A 13,153-nucleotide genomic window follows, 5' to 3' on the forward strand; every position below is an offset into this window, starting at 1 on the left:
AATGCAGTACTTTATTGTAATTATTTTTTCTATGAAAAGTGATAGAGTGTATTTTAGTACTAAGAGCTTCTCATGAGCTGTCAAAATATCTGAAAATTTTTTCAGATGATTTATCTACCAAATGGAACAGAAAGCAATCCTGAACTAAATAGCAAAATAAACATTATGTTCAATTCCTCTGAAAACTTATGGATACAAACTATATATATATAGAATGAAGAATTGAACTTATGCAGTTCTGTTATAAAGTCTGTGTGTTTAACCACTATGCTATGCTACCTATTAAATAGCAGAAAAGAGTCATTGTCTAACAGACTGTGAGCAGAAATGCATCTTGGAAAATCCAGTGCTTTACAGATGAAAACCTTAAAACAAGAGTAATAAAGTGGCTTTGGCATAATATGAGTAATTTAGAGGTGGAATTGAAATTCAAAGCTTCTGAAATTTTGTTACATTTTTGTTAACATTTATTTGGACTATGATAATGAGTTATAAACCCAATCTATTTAATACTTTGTGTCTTCAAAGATTAAAATTCATTCTGGCCTTTATTTACATTGGAAAACAAACACAATTGGGAAGATTTTCCCAACAACTAAGAATGATACAGTTGTGGGGCTTTTAAGGACAGTCTATGCCTTCCTCTTCAACTTGGCTCTTTTTCAAGATTATACTTCTCTGGAAATATGCAGAATAAAAGGGGTTTACTACATCTGTCAAGAGCCACACCTCATCGTGGTGTTTTCTGAAGAGGGTGAAGTAAGGACAATCTGGTACTTTTAGCGATTTGACAGCAGTGTGCTTATTCAACGATTACTGCAAATTTTACCAGCCTCTCCATTAGTGCTTTTTAATGCCTCATATAAAACCCAAACAGAATTATCTCTTTTCCTATTCCCAGTGAAGAAGGAGAAAGACTGTTTTCCTCAAAATAGCCTGTCTTTTTAAGAGGAAAAACTTTAGGTACCTTTCTATAGAAAACACCCCAATTCTTCATCATATTTTTACTGTTCACAGATTATTCTTGTCAGAACCGAATTTTTCACAAACCTTTATTTACATTGTTCCTTCTCTTCAAATTACCAAGTGGGCACTTTGAGAAAATATTTCAGGCTAGCAGAGACTTGGGGAGTGAAGTCTTTAGCTGTGTGTGTACAGAATTGGTGACTAGGTTATGGAAATAAAAATATGTGTTGCTACGACATCCACTTGGGTGGCCTTGCTATAAAAGCCAGGGAACTGTGACTCCAAGTCTTATAAATATTCCTGGAATGATTATATGCTTAGATCAGCTGTTTCTAAATGGCTAGACCCTGCTTTAGATCATTGAGGCAGGAATTTCAATACACAAAACATATTTTATGTTCAGAATTGGGCATAATTTGATATTTGTGAAATGCATTATGATGGTGGAGACAGATTTTCCACTGGGTTTCCACGGGCTCTAACCTTCTCACTTGCTTCTCAGGCTTATAAAACTCACAGATACACTTTCAGTTTGGGGCTATTTTCTGCCTTGCCTATCTTTATGTTAGTCACTGACTATTAATGTGGTTCATTTTTTCTCTTCATTTGATTTTCTATTCAAACAAAATTTATAATTTTTACTATTTAAATTGAATCCAGCATCATGAGTGTGACACCAGAATTAGAGGTTCTATGTGAGATGGAACTAAGAATGACAGTGCTCTAAGTTAGGAGGCACCAAATAAATACTTGTTGACTAACTTGTTGATTGTGATCCCATCCAGAAAAAACTAAACACAGTATATTTGAAATTTGGTATGGTTTTGAGGAAAATATAATTAAAAGAGAAATTTGGGGTGGTTTTGATGAATATAGAAATCAAGCAACGTAATGGTAATAGACAGGAAGAGCAGAAATGGGATTTTAACTTACTGTGCTTATTACCTTACCCACTAATGTCTTAGGAGGAAATAATGATGTATCATTAGTACTAAAAATAGAGCCCATTTATTGTTCAATAGAAAAGACATGAAAGGGACTGATTCAATATGGCAGAGTAGATAAATGCTGTGCTTGCTTCCTCCTGTGACCACATTAAAATGGCAACTACATTATAGAACAATCAACCTGGAGAACCATTTGAAGTCTGGCAGAACAGAAGTTTTATAACATAGGATATAAAGAAACCACATCAAAACTGGTAGGAGGGGCAGAGATGCAGAATGGACCAGCCCCACACCTCCAAGTGGCAGTTGAGAATTGGGAGGGATATCTCAGCTGTAGAAGTTCTCCCCAGAGGAGTGAGGGACCATAGCCCTACACCAGGCTCCCCAGCCTGGAATACTGGTGCCAGGAAGAAGAGCCCCCAAACTGTGGGTATTTGGACCATCCGGGTGAGATGGAAGGCTGTAAGAAACCTAGATAGGGTTAAAGGGCCTGTGCACATACTCATTCATTTGTAGACACTCACCCTGGGCTCCAGTGGAGGGACAGTGACTTGGGATGTGTCAGAGACGTACAGGGAGAGACTAAATGGTGTGGCTTTAGGGCAAGAACTGGAGGGACAGTTGCCATTTTCCTTTGTGGGGTTCTCTTCTCATGCAGACAACAGGTAGGTGCCGTCTTTCATGTTGAGATTGCCCTCACATGACCAAATTTGAACCTAATTGGTCTGGTAAGTTCCATTTGCTCCACCCTGGTGACTCCCTGGGACCTTGCCCCACCCTACACTGGAGTCCCATTCTTGCTGAAAGCCAGCCCCACACACATTGCACTCTTTCTTGGACAACTATTGGGGGTCTGAGAGCCCTAGGCAAGTGGCACCTGGACTTGGTGTGCTCTGAGATTTTTGCTGAGTAGCTTCATGCTCAGTACTGATACCAAACCAGAGTCTATATTAACCTGGTGACAGTTTAACCAGAGACAGTTTAAAACACTTGTTATAAGGATGCTTAAGAAACTTAGTGAGAATTTCAACAGAGATAGCAAGTATAAAAAAAATGACATAGAGACCATTAAAAAGAACCAATCAGAAATGAAGAATACAATATCTGAAATAAAAAATGTACTAGAAAGAATCACCATTAGACTAGATGAAGCAGAGGATCAAATCAGCAATTTGGAAGACAAAGTAGCAGAAAACACCCAATCAAATCAGCAAAAAGAAAAAAGAATACCAAAAAAAAAAAAAAACAAACAGGGTAATTTAAGAGACCTCTGAGACAACATCAAATATAACAACATTCACATCATAGGGATAACAGGAGAACAGAGAAAGCAAGGGATTATGAACATATTTAAAGAAATAATGACTGAAAATTTCCATAAGTTGGTGAAGGAAATAGACATACAAGTCCAGGAAGTTCGGAGAGTCCCAAATAAGATGAATCCAAAAAGGTCCACACCAAGACACATCATAATTTTAAAATGGTAAAGGTTAAAGACAAAGAGAGAATCTTAGAAGCAGCAAGAGAAAGGCAACTAGTTACTTACAAGGCAGGTCTCATAAAATTGTCAGCTGGTTTCTCAACAGAAACTCCGTAGGTAAGAAGAAATTGGTATGAAATATTCAAAGTGGTGAAAAGCAAGGAACTACAACCAAGACTACACTACCCAGCAAGGCTATCATTTAAAATGGAAGGACAGATAAAGAATTTCCCAGACAAGAAAAAAACTAAATGAGTTCATCATCACCAAACCAGTATTACAAGGAATATTAGAGGGACTTCTTTAAGATGAAAAAAATAAATAAAAAATATGAATAACAAAATGACAATAACTACATATCTATCAACAAGTACTTTAAATGTAAATGGATTAAAAGTTCCAATCAAAAGATATATGGTGGCTGAATGGATAAAAAAACAAGACCCACACATATGCTGCCTACAACAAACTCACTTCAGATCAAAACACACATACAGACTGAAAGGCATGGAAAAAGATATTTCATGAAAATAAAAACAAACAAACCAAAAGTTTGGGTAGCAATACTTATGCCAGACCAAATAGACTTTCAGACAAAGGCTATAACAAGAGACCAAGAAGGACCCAGTAATCCCACTCCTGGGGATTTATCCAAAGAAACCCAAAATGCTACTTCAAAGAGACCTGTGCATTATATGCTCATTGTAGCATTGTTTACAATGGCCAAGATGTGGAAGCGACCTGGGTGTCTGTCAATAGACGAATGGATACAGAAAAGGTGGTACATATATACAATAGAATATTCCTTGGTGACAGAAGGAAATGGGCTCTTGCCATCTGTGGTGGCATGCATGGTCCTGGAGGGTACTGTGCTGAGTGGAGTTTAACACAAAGAAAGACAGATGCAACGTGATTTCACTTATATGTGGAATCTAAAGAACAAAATAAACAAACAAACAAAATAGAAACAAACCATAGATATAGAAAACATTCTGATGGTTGCCAGATGGGAGGGGAGTTAGTGGTGGGTGAAAAGGGGGAAGGGATTAAGTGGTACAAATTGGTAGTTACAAAACAGTCATGGGGATGTAAAGTAATGTATAAGGAACACAGTCAATAATGTGGTAATAACTATCTATAGTGCCAGGTGGGCATTAGACTAGTCAGGGGGATCACTTCTTAAATTATATAAGTGTGTAACCACTATGCTGTACACTTGAAATTAATATAAAATTATATGGAATGTTAACTGTAATTGAAAATTTTTAAAAAGGTGGAAAATGTGAAGGGGAATAAGGTTTAGATTTCTGGGTATAAAACGAATAAGTCATGGGGATGTAACTTACAGCATAGAGAATATAGTCAATAATATTGTAAGAGTGTGGTACAGCGTTAGATGGTTGCTGGACTTATCATGGAGATCATTTCTTTAAGCATAAAAATGTTGAATAACTATGGTGTACACCTGAAACTAATATAATATTGTATGCTAGCTATATTTCAATAAAAATCTTTAAAAAATGAAAAAAAATTGAACATAAAAAAAAAAGAAAAACAAGGATCTGAAAGAGTTCCTGAGAGCATATGAAAGTACTTTTGAACCTGAAGCTGTGTCTAGCTTTAAGAGATTTTAATATAAAATGTATTATGTATTTTTATTCTTAATTCCACATAATATTTCACTGTTAATACATTCAATTTTAAGGTATTTACAAGTGACAAGTTATTGAACCAAGTCAACTGGGGTCTACAACCTTCAAGTAATTTTATATTTTAAAATATAGCTACTTTGAAAAAAATCCCCTAATTCTCAAACTTATTTATAATATAACTAATATTCTTAGGTGTCTTTTGGTAAAGGGCAACATTATATCTTCATATTTCTGTAGTAAGGGGCACCTGAAATAGAGGAACATGACATTGCCATCCAGTATCAGTGTTCATGCACCTCAATTACTTTCTTTACCTATTCTCTGTGTTAAGGCTGAGTGGATATGATGGAGACAAACAAGACACCAGTGACCCAGTGTTTTCTTGCCAGATTGTCCAGGGCTGCAGGTCCCCCTGTCCCTGCTGTTCTTGGTCATCTACCTCACCACCATTGTGGGCAACGTGGGACTGATTTTGCTAATCTGAAGGGATCCCCACCTTCATATCCCCATGTCCTTATTCCTTTGCAGTTTAGCCTTTGCAGATGCTTGTTCTTCATCCACTGTGACCCCCCCGGATGTTTGTCAACATCGTTGACAAGAGTCAAATGATATCCCTCCTTGAGTGCATGGCTCAATACTATCTTTTCTTGGTTCCAGTGCCACTATAGAATGTTTCCTCCTGGTAGTGATAGCCTATGACCATTATGTAACTATATGCAGCCCTTTGCTTTATCCGTGGTGATGTCCAATAGATGCTGTACTTGGCTGATAAATACGTCATATGCAATTGGCTTTCTGCATCTTATAATTCATATAGGATTATTACTTAGATTAACTTTCTGCATCATTTCTAGTGTGAAATCTTGCCACTATATACAATTTCTTGCCCTGACCCATCTATGAATGCATTGGTGCTTTTCATTTTTGCTTTTATACAAGCTTTCACTTTTATGACCATCATGGTCTCTTACACCCGTGTCCTCTTTGCCATCCTGAAAAAGAAGTCTGAAAAGGGCAGGAGCAAAGCCTTCTCCACGTGCAGTGCCCACCTGCTCTCTGTCTCCTTGTTCTATGGCACTCTCTTCTTCATGTATGTGCGTCCTGGGTCTGCCCCAGATCAATATCAGGATAAAATGTATTCACTGTTCTACACAATTATAACCCCCTTTCTAAACCCCTGTATTTATAGCCTAAGAAACAGGAAGTTTTAGGTGTCCAGAGAAAAGTGATAACAAAATAAATATTTTTAAAGAAACCTTTCATGATTATTTCCATTTTATTCCCTATTTAAATAAATGACAATAGTGAGACGTTATCAAAATGGTGGCGTGAGGTGAGCCTCTGTAAAGCTCCCCTGGACTTTACAACAAATTGAACAACAATAACTCCACAAAGGACTCCCTGCACAGCAGACAAGCAAAATGAAGAGGCCCAGCACTGAATTCACCTAAAGGTGGGAGAATCGTGCAAGCAGGGGAGGAGGGAAGGGAGAAGTGCGGAGACGGAGCCGCGCGGGTGCAGGACGCAGACCTAGCTCAGTGCTCCGAGCTTGCTGCATCCCGGAACTACCGCAGCTGCGAGAAAGAAGAATTTGAACTGCTAGGACTCCGCTTATGGCCCACAGGGCTGAGGGGGCAGCATATAACACAACTGAATCCAACGCTCCCGGCAGAGACCTCGGAGAAAAGACTGAGGGAAGAAGACTGAAAAAGGTGGTTTAAGCCCTCACTGCTGAGCAGAGAACGGAAGCCTTAGGCACTGACACTAGCCACCCCCTCCCTACCCTCCCGGAGCTCGCCCCGCCCACACCTGCCCGGTGCTGGAAGCGGAACAGTAGCAGTGTCAGATCAAAAGAACAGAATATTTGCTGTTCTGAGAACTGTGGACCGCAGACACAGACTCGCAGCCCAACTAGTTCCGGCAAAGGGAAGGGAGCTGTGGAAGCAGGACCGGCTGTGGTGGTGGTCTCTGTCATTGCTCTGGGCCACCTCTCACAACTCACCCTGCCCCTGGCCCCACCTATCTGGGTGGATCCCTGCAGGAGTAAACAGAACTGCTGAAACATTCGGGCTCTGAATCTGGTACAGAAAGAGCTTTGGAACTTCAAAAGCTCTCTGCATCCCCACAGGGACGTGGTGCCCTATGACCCAGGTGAACTGTTAATAGAGGAGAAGCCCGCTTCCCAGGGAATCCCCCCATTGTGTGAGAAGCTGGAATAGTGCAGAGAAAACATAGCACTACTGTGTGAGAGAGGAAAAAAAGGCTGCAGTCGGAGAGAAAATAAAACATTCTACCAACAAGTATTGGAAAACAAAAGAAAGACCTCTTCCTATCAACCTGTTGCAGAAGCCACTCCTGTAGATATCTAGGAAGAGAAATAATAAATCAGTAATTGCCATGAACAACCAAGGCAACAAGATAGCTCAGAAAGAAAGTGAAAAGTCTCCAGAAAAGGAACTTAAAGATATGGCAATATGTGACTTAAATGACAGAGAATTCAAGATTGCAGTTCTGAAAAAACTCAACGAGATGCAAGAAAACACAAAAGGCATTTTAGTGAACTCAGAAACGCAATCAAAGAACAACATGAGCATTTTACCAAAGAGATTCAAATTTTATAAAAGAACCAAATAGAATTTCTGGAGATTAAGAACTCAACAGAAGAAATTAAGAATGAAATAACCAGCTTAGGTAGTAGAGTTGACCAGATGGAAGAAAGAATCAGTGACATCGAAGATAGAAACCTGGAAATTACATAGATGGAAGAAGAAAGAGACTTGAGACTTAACTGAAAGAACTCTACAAGAACTTTCTGACTCTATCAGAAAAAGCAACATAAGAACAATGGGCATACCAGAAGGAGAAGAAAGAGAGAAGGGAACAGAGAATATATTCAAACAAATTGTTGATGAGAACTTCCCAAACTTGTGGACAGAACTGGATCCTCGAATCCAAGAAGCAAATAGAACATCTAATTACCTCAATCCCAACAGGCCTTCTCCAAGGCACATTGTATTGAAGCTGTCTAAAATCAATGACAAAGAAAGAATCCTCAAGGCAGCCAGGGAAAAGAAGACGGTAACCTACAAAGGAAAACCCATTAGATCATCATCAGATTTTTCAGCAGAAACTCTACAAGCTAGGAGGGAATGGAACCAAATATTCAAACTATAGAAAGAGAGAAATTATGAGCCAAGAATGAAGGAGGAATAAAGACCTTTGCAGACATACAGAAGCTGAGAGAATTTTCTAATACACGACCTGCACTACAAGAAATACTAAAGGAGGCTATATCTGATAAGGGGTTAATATCACAAATCTATAAAAAACTCACTCAACTGAACTCCAAAAAAACAAACAACCCAATTAAAAAATGGGCAGAGGACTTGAAGGGACATTTTTCTAAAAAGGACATACAGATGGCAAACAGACATATGAAGAAATGCTCGACCTCACTAACCATCAGAGAAATGTGAATAAAAACCACAATGAGATACCACCTCACCCCAGTCAAAATGGCTATCATCAACAAATCAACAAACAACAAGTGCTGGAACGGATGTGGAGAAAAGGGAACACTTGTGCACTGTTGGTGGGATTGCAGATTGGTGCAGCCACTATGGAAAACAGTATGGAGGTATCTCCGGAATCTGAAAATGGAACTACCCTATGATCCAGTAATTCCACTCCTAGGTATCTATCCGGAGAAATCCAAAACTCCAATTCAAAAATCTTTGTGCATTCTTATGTTTATTGCAGCACTGTACACAATAGCCAAGACATGGAAACAACCGAAATGCTCATCGGTAGATGACTGGATTAAGAAACTGTGGTACATTTATACAATGGAGTATTACACAGCCATAAAGAAGAAAGAAATCTTACCATTTGCAACAACATGGGTGGACCTAGAGAACATTATGTTAAGTGAAATAAGTCAGACAGAGAAAGACAAGTACCATATGATCTCACTTATATGCGGAATCTAAAGAAGAGAATAAGTGAATGAACTAATCAGAAACAGTTTTGGAAACAAAGAAGAAAAACTGAGGGTTGTTAGATGGGCGGCTGGGTGGGGATAAGGTGGAAGGTGAGGGGATTAGAAAACAGTCGGTAACCACAATATGGCGATGGGGTTTTGAAAATTAATTTGGAGAGCGTAATCAATAATGTTGTAAAGATTTTGGAGGGTATCCGATGGACACATGTCCCATTTGGGAGACCACCTCAGGGAAGATGTAGATGCCTGATCACTGCACTGTATACCTGAAGATGAACAATAATGAATGCCAACTATAATTTTATATATATGTATATATATGTATGTATATACTTACAAGAAGCGGAGTACAGCATTAGGAATAGAAACAGTGGAAATGTAATGGCTCTGTGCGATGTCAGAGGGATAGTAGATGGGAGGGGGGTCCACACAGTGTGAGGGGTATAAATGATAAATGTCTAAGTATTACTTTGTCTTGTGCACCTGAAACTAATAAAAAAAAAGATTAGTTAAAAAGTATACATTTTTATATTTCAAGTTAAAATAAAACGTTTAAGAGTGTGAAAAAAAAACATAAATCTGACTCTTCATTTCAAATGCTATCAGCTTTTAACCTCACATGGGGCAGTGGATATTGAAAACTGTCACTTCCTCTAAAATGTGGGATAATGGATACAATGATGAGAACAAGGCAGAGAAAACTTGCCTCAGATATTTTGTAACATCCTCATACTATTCTCCCCCTAAAAAGTCTGTGTGTTATAGTAAATGTGCAAACAGATAATTCAGTTTATCGTATTCCTTTGTAAAGTGTATTTGTCTGTACTCTGTGTTACTCCCAATAGTAAATGTGCATAAAAAAAAGAAGTTCAAATTGGAAGTTACAAAATAGTCATTGGATGTAAAGCAAACCATAGGGAATATTACAATGATATGGTAATAACTATGTATAGTGACATGTGGGTCCTAGACTTCTTACATGATATAAATTATATAAATACACTTGATGTAATGTACAGCATATGGAATATAGTCAATAATATTGTGATAGCATGCTATAGTGTCAGATGGTTGCTGGACTTATTATGGTGATGTTCTTTAGGTCTATAAATGTTGAATAACTGTGATATACACCTGAAACTAATATAATACTGTATGTTAGCTGTATTTGAATAAAAAAAATTTTTTTTAAAGTTTAGTTGTCATTCTATGTGTAATAAAAAGATTTTTATAAAATTTAAGTTGGGGAGAGTGTGTGTGTTTAGGATAATAGTGAAATGGTGTATATTTTATAAAAATCACTGTGGTGTGGGAAATGGATTGGATGATTGTGTTAGCAGAGGCAGACAGTGTAGTTAGGAGGTTATTTAACAAGCCCAGGCAAGAGATGACTGTATCTTGTATTTTAGGACTAACTGTACATATGGAAAGAAATAGTTCGATTTAAGACATCTTTAGTAGATAAAATCTAGAGGCAATGGTTAAAACGATGCATCTGTGGGAGAAGTTAGTGTCACGGATGTGTTCCAGGTTTGTAACTTGTGTAAAAGTTTGGTGACTATTCCCTGAGCCAGGGAACACTGGAAGAACAACAGGTTTGGGAGTACAATAAAGGAAGGTTTTAATTTCAGATTTGGACATGTTAATTCTAAGTTACCTTTGGGATTTCCAAATGGACAAGTCAAGTAGGTAGTTGGGGAGTGGCACCATTAAAAGAAATAAGAGGAAGAAAAAAAGGCTTATTCTAAACTCCATTCAGTGACATTTTATAAACATGCCCTTACAATAAATGCTGAGGACACAATGTGTCAGTTTAAGTGTTCTAATTAGCTGTGTATGGATGATTTAATGATTAGCTCACAATGCCCAATAGAAAAACTTTGACTTCATCCTATTGGGAATCCTGTGGAAGCATCAAGGGAATTAAAAAAATATATTTTAAAGAATGGGTTTGCAAATAGGAAGAAGAAATGCTATCTCCCTTCAGTTTGGAATTTCCAAGGAAAATCAATGCATAAGTAAAACTGCTCCATTTCTGTAATATTTTTTGTCACTTTGAAAAAACCAGAACACTTCCAGTTTCCCATGGGTGAGAGTACAGAGATTTTCGTAATTTTCATTATTATAGCATTGTAATTTGTCTGTATGGTAACAAAATATCTAAGTAAGAAACTAAAATCCTAGACAGGCCTTTTTTTTTTTTTCTTTTCATTTTAAAATCAGCAACCAAAATCTGGAGAGACAGGCTTAATGTCTGCCTAAACATGTATATTTCAGTTAGAATTTTTACTGTGTAGAACACATTTGTTGGAAAGTTTTTAAATAGTAAAGTTCAATTATTAGAAGAATGAAAAATAGAAAAATTAAATAATAGTAAGAAAATTTGGAGTTTACTCTATAATGTGAAGTTTTCTTAATTGAGACATAAACTATGTAGCTCAAATATAATTTATTTGTAATTTTTCAGAATGGGAAATTTGGGCTTAAGGTTTGTGGCTGAGCACAATAAAAATTACTTAATTTCATGGAATCTTGAGAATATGAGCTAAAGTCACTGACAATAACTTCAGAAGACACCTTTTGTTATCTGTCACTAACTCAAAAATTCACAAAGCTTATTAATTCTTAGCTAAAGTATACATTGTAGGAACTAAAACTAGGAATTGCAATACTTTGCTTATTTGAGGTTATAAAGAAATTTGGGCCAGATAATGTGGGGCAAAATCTCTTAAGGTTCTTAATTTTTAATTAATATGTTTGCCTGTGTTGTACATATTAAGGCTCCCTGTAGGTATATATTTAAAAGTAAAAATTCTAAAACATTGATTCTTCATTTATTTTTAGTGAAGACAGAATAATCTCATGATCCTCCTTTATACTGATTATTGATTCTTAGAAAAGCGAATTTATTCATGTTTTGAAATTAGACAAACTCAGTTTTTCTAATATATTCTCATAGTAAAAATTCTTATGTCCATAAGTATCAAGAGATGTGACCATAAATTTATGAAAATATTTTTCATACATGTAAATACTATAACAATTTATATACCTAAATGTATTTCTTTCTTTTTAAGGTAATCTGAAAAAATCTATATTCACCAGAAAATTGTTTTGGAGTTCTTTCAGAGACTATTTATAAATCATGAAAAAAAAAATCGATGTTATTACTTCATGCAAAGACCAAATGTTATATTCACAACAGTGGCAAATAATAAGTATGCAGGAATAAATTTAATAATTACTGAAATTACCAAAAAGAAACTTTATATAAAAACACTTACTCTATTTTAATTCTTATTTTATATAATTACAGGTAACCCTGGAATATTTTTAAAAATCCCATCTACTCTCAATGGACAAAAGTTGACTCTCATTGATAATATCCAAAACAAAGGCTTTTCTGTCTCTAACTGATATTTATACACAAAATTTTACAGATGATTACATCCTAATTTTACATTGGAACTTTTGGTGCCAAAATATCTCCTTAAAAAGGCAATAAGAGGATTTAATTGTTCATATTTTCTCCATTATTAACATGTTGGAGACCATTCTCTTACACATCTTTTTATACATGTATGTAGATACATGTATAGATGTATGTAGATACATATACAAATAAATAAATCAATTGCATAATTTTATATCAAAGAGATCAAAATATATATGCTGCTTTTCTCATAGAACTCTTATTTTGATTATCTCACTTCCCCTCTCCTCCCCTTCCCTCATTCCTACCTCTACTCCTGTTCCAGAAAAATCAGTGCTATAAATATAGTGTCTATTATCCACATTTTCTTCATATAAAAGAAATTTTAAAATGCATCGCTTATTTTACAATAATGAGATAATATTATTTATACTTTTCTGTATCTTACTCTTCTTAGATAGTTTATACATTGTGGAAATTCCCAGTTCAAGTGGAACAACTCTATTTTTTCATGACTAAATTATATTCTGAAATATGAATGTACTATGACTTATTTAACCATCTCACTATTGACACATCTGGTCTTTGCTCTATTGAAAAACAATGCTTTAGAAAGTTTTGCATATTTACCTTTGTGTAGTGGTGCTGTATTTCTAGAGTATACATAAAAGAGAA

The 13,153-nt window shown here is 36.3% G+C and overlaps 1 pseudogene across 1 annotated transcript; it reads left to right on the forward strand.

The window, feature by feature from the left end:
- The first annotated feature begins 5,387 nt into the window (after positions 1 to 5,387).
- On the forward strand, positions 5,388 to 6,285 carry LOC308505371 (olfactory receptor 5AC1-like; annotated as a pseudogene). The gene has a single exon. The product of its transcript is annotated as an olfactory receptor 5AC1-like (transcript).
- The last annotated feature ends 6,868 nt before the right edge of the window (positions 6,286 to 13,153 follow it).

Source organism: Rhinolophus hipposideros (assembly GCF_964194185.1).
Source record: "Rhinolophus hipposideros genome assembly, chromosome: 2".
Lineage (NCBI taxonomy): Eukaryota > Metazoa > Chordata > Mammalia > Chiroptera > Rhinolophidae > Rhinolophus > Rhinolophus hipposideros.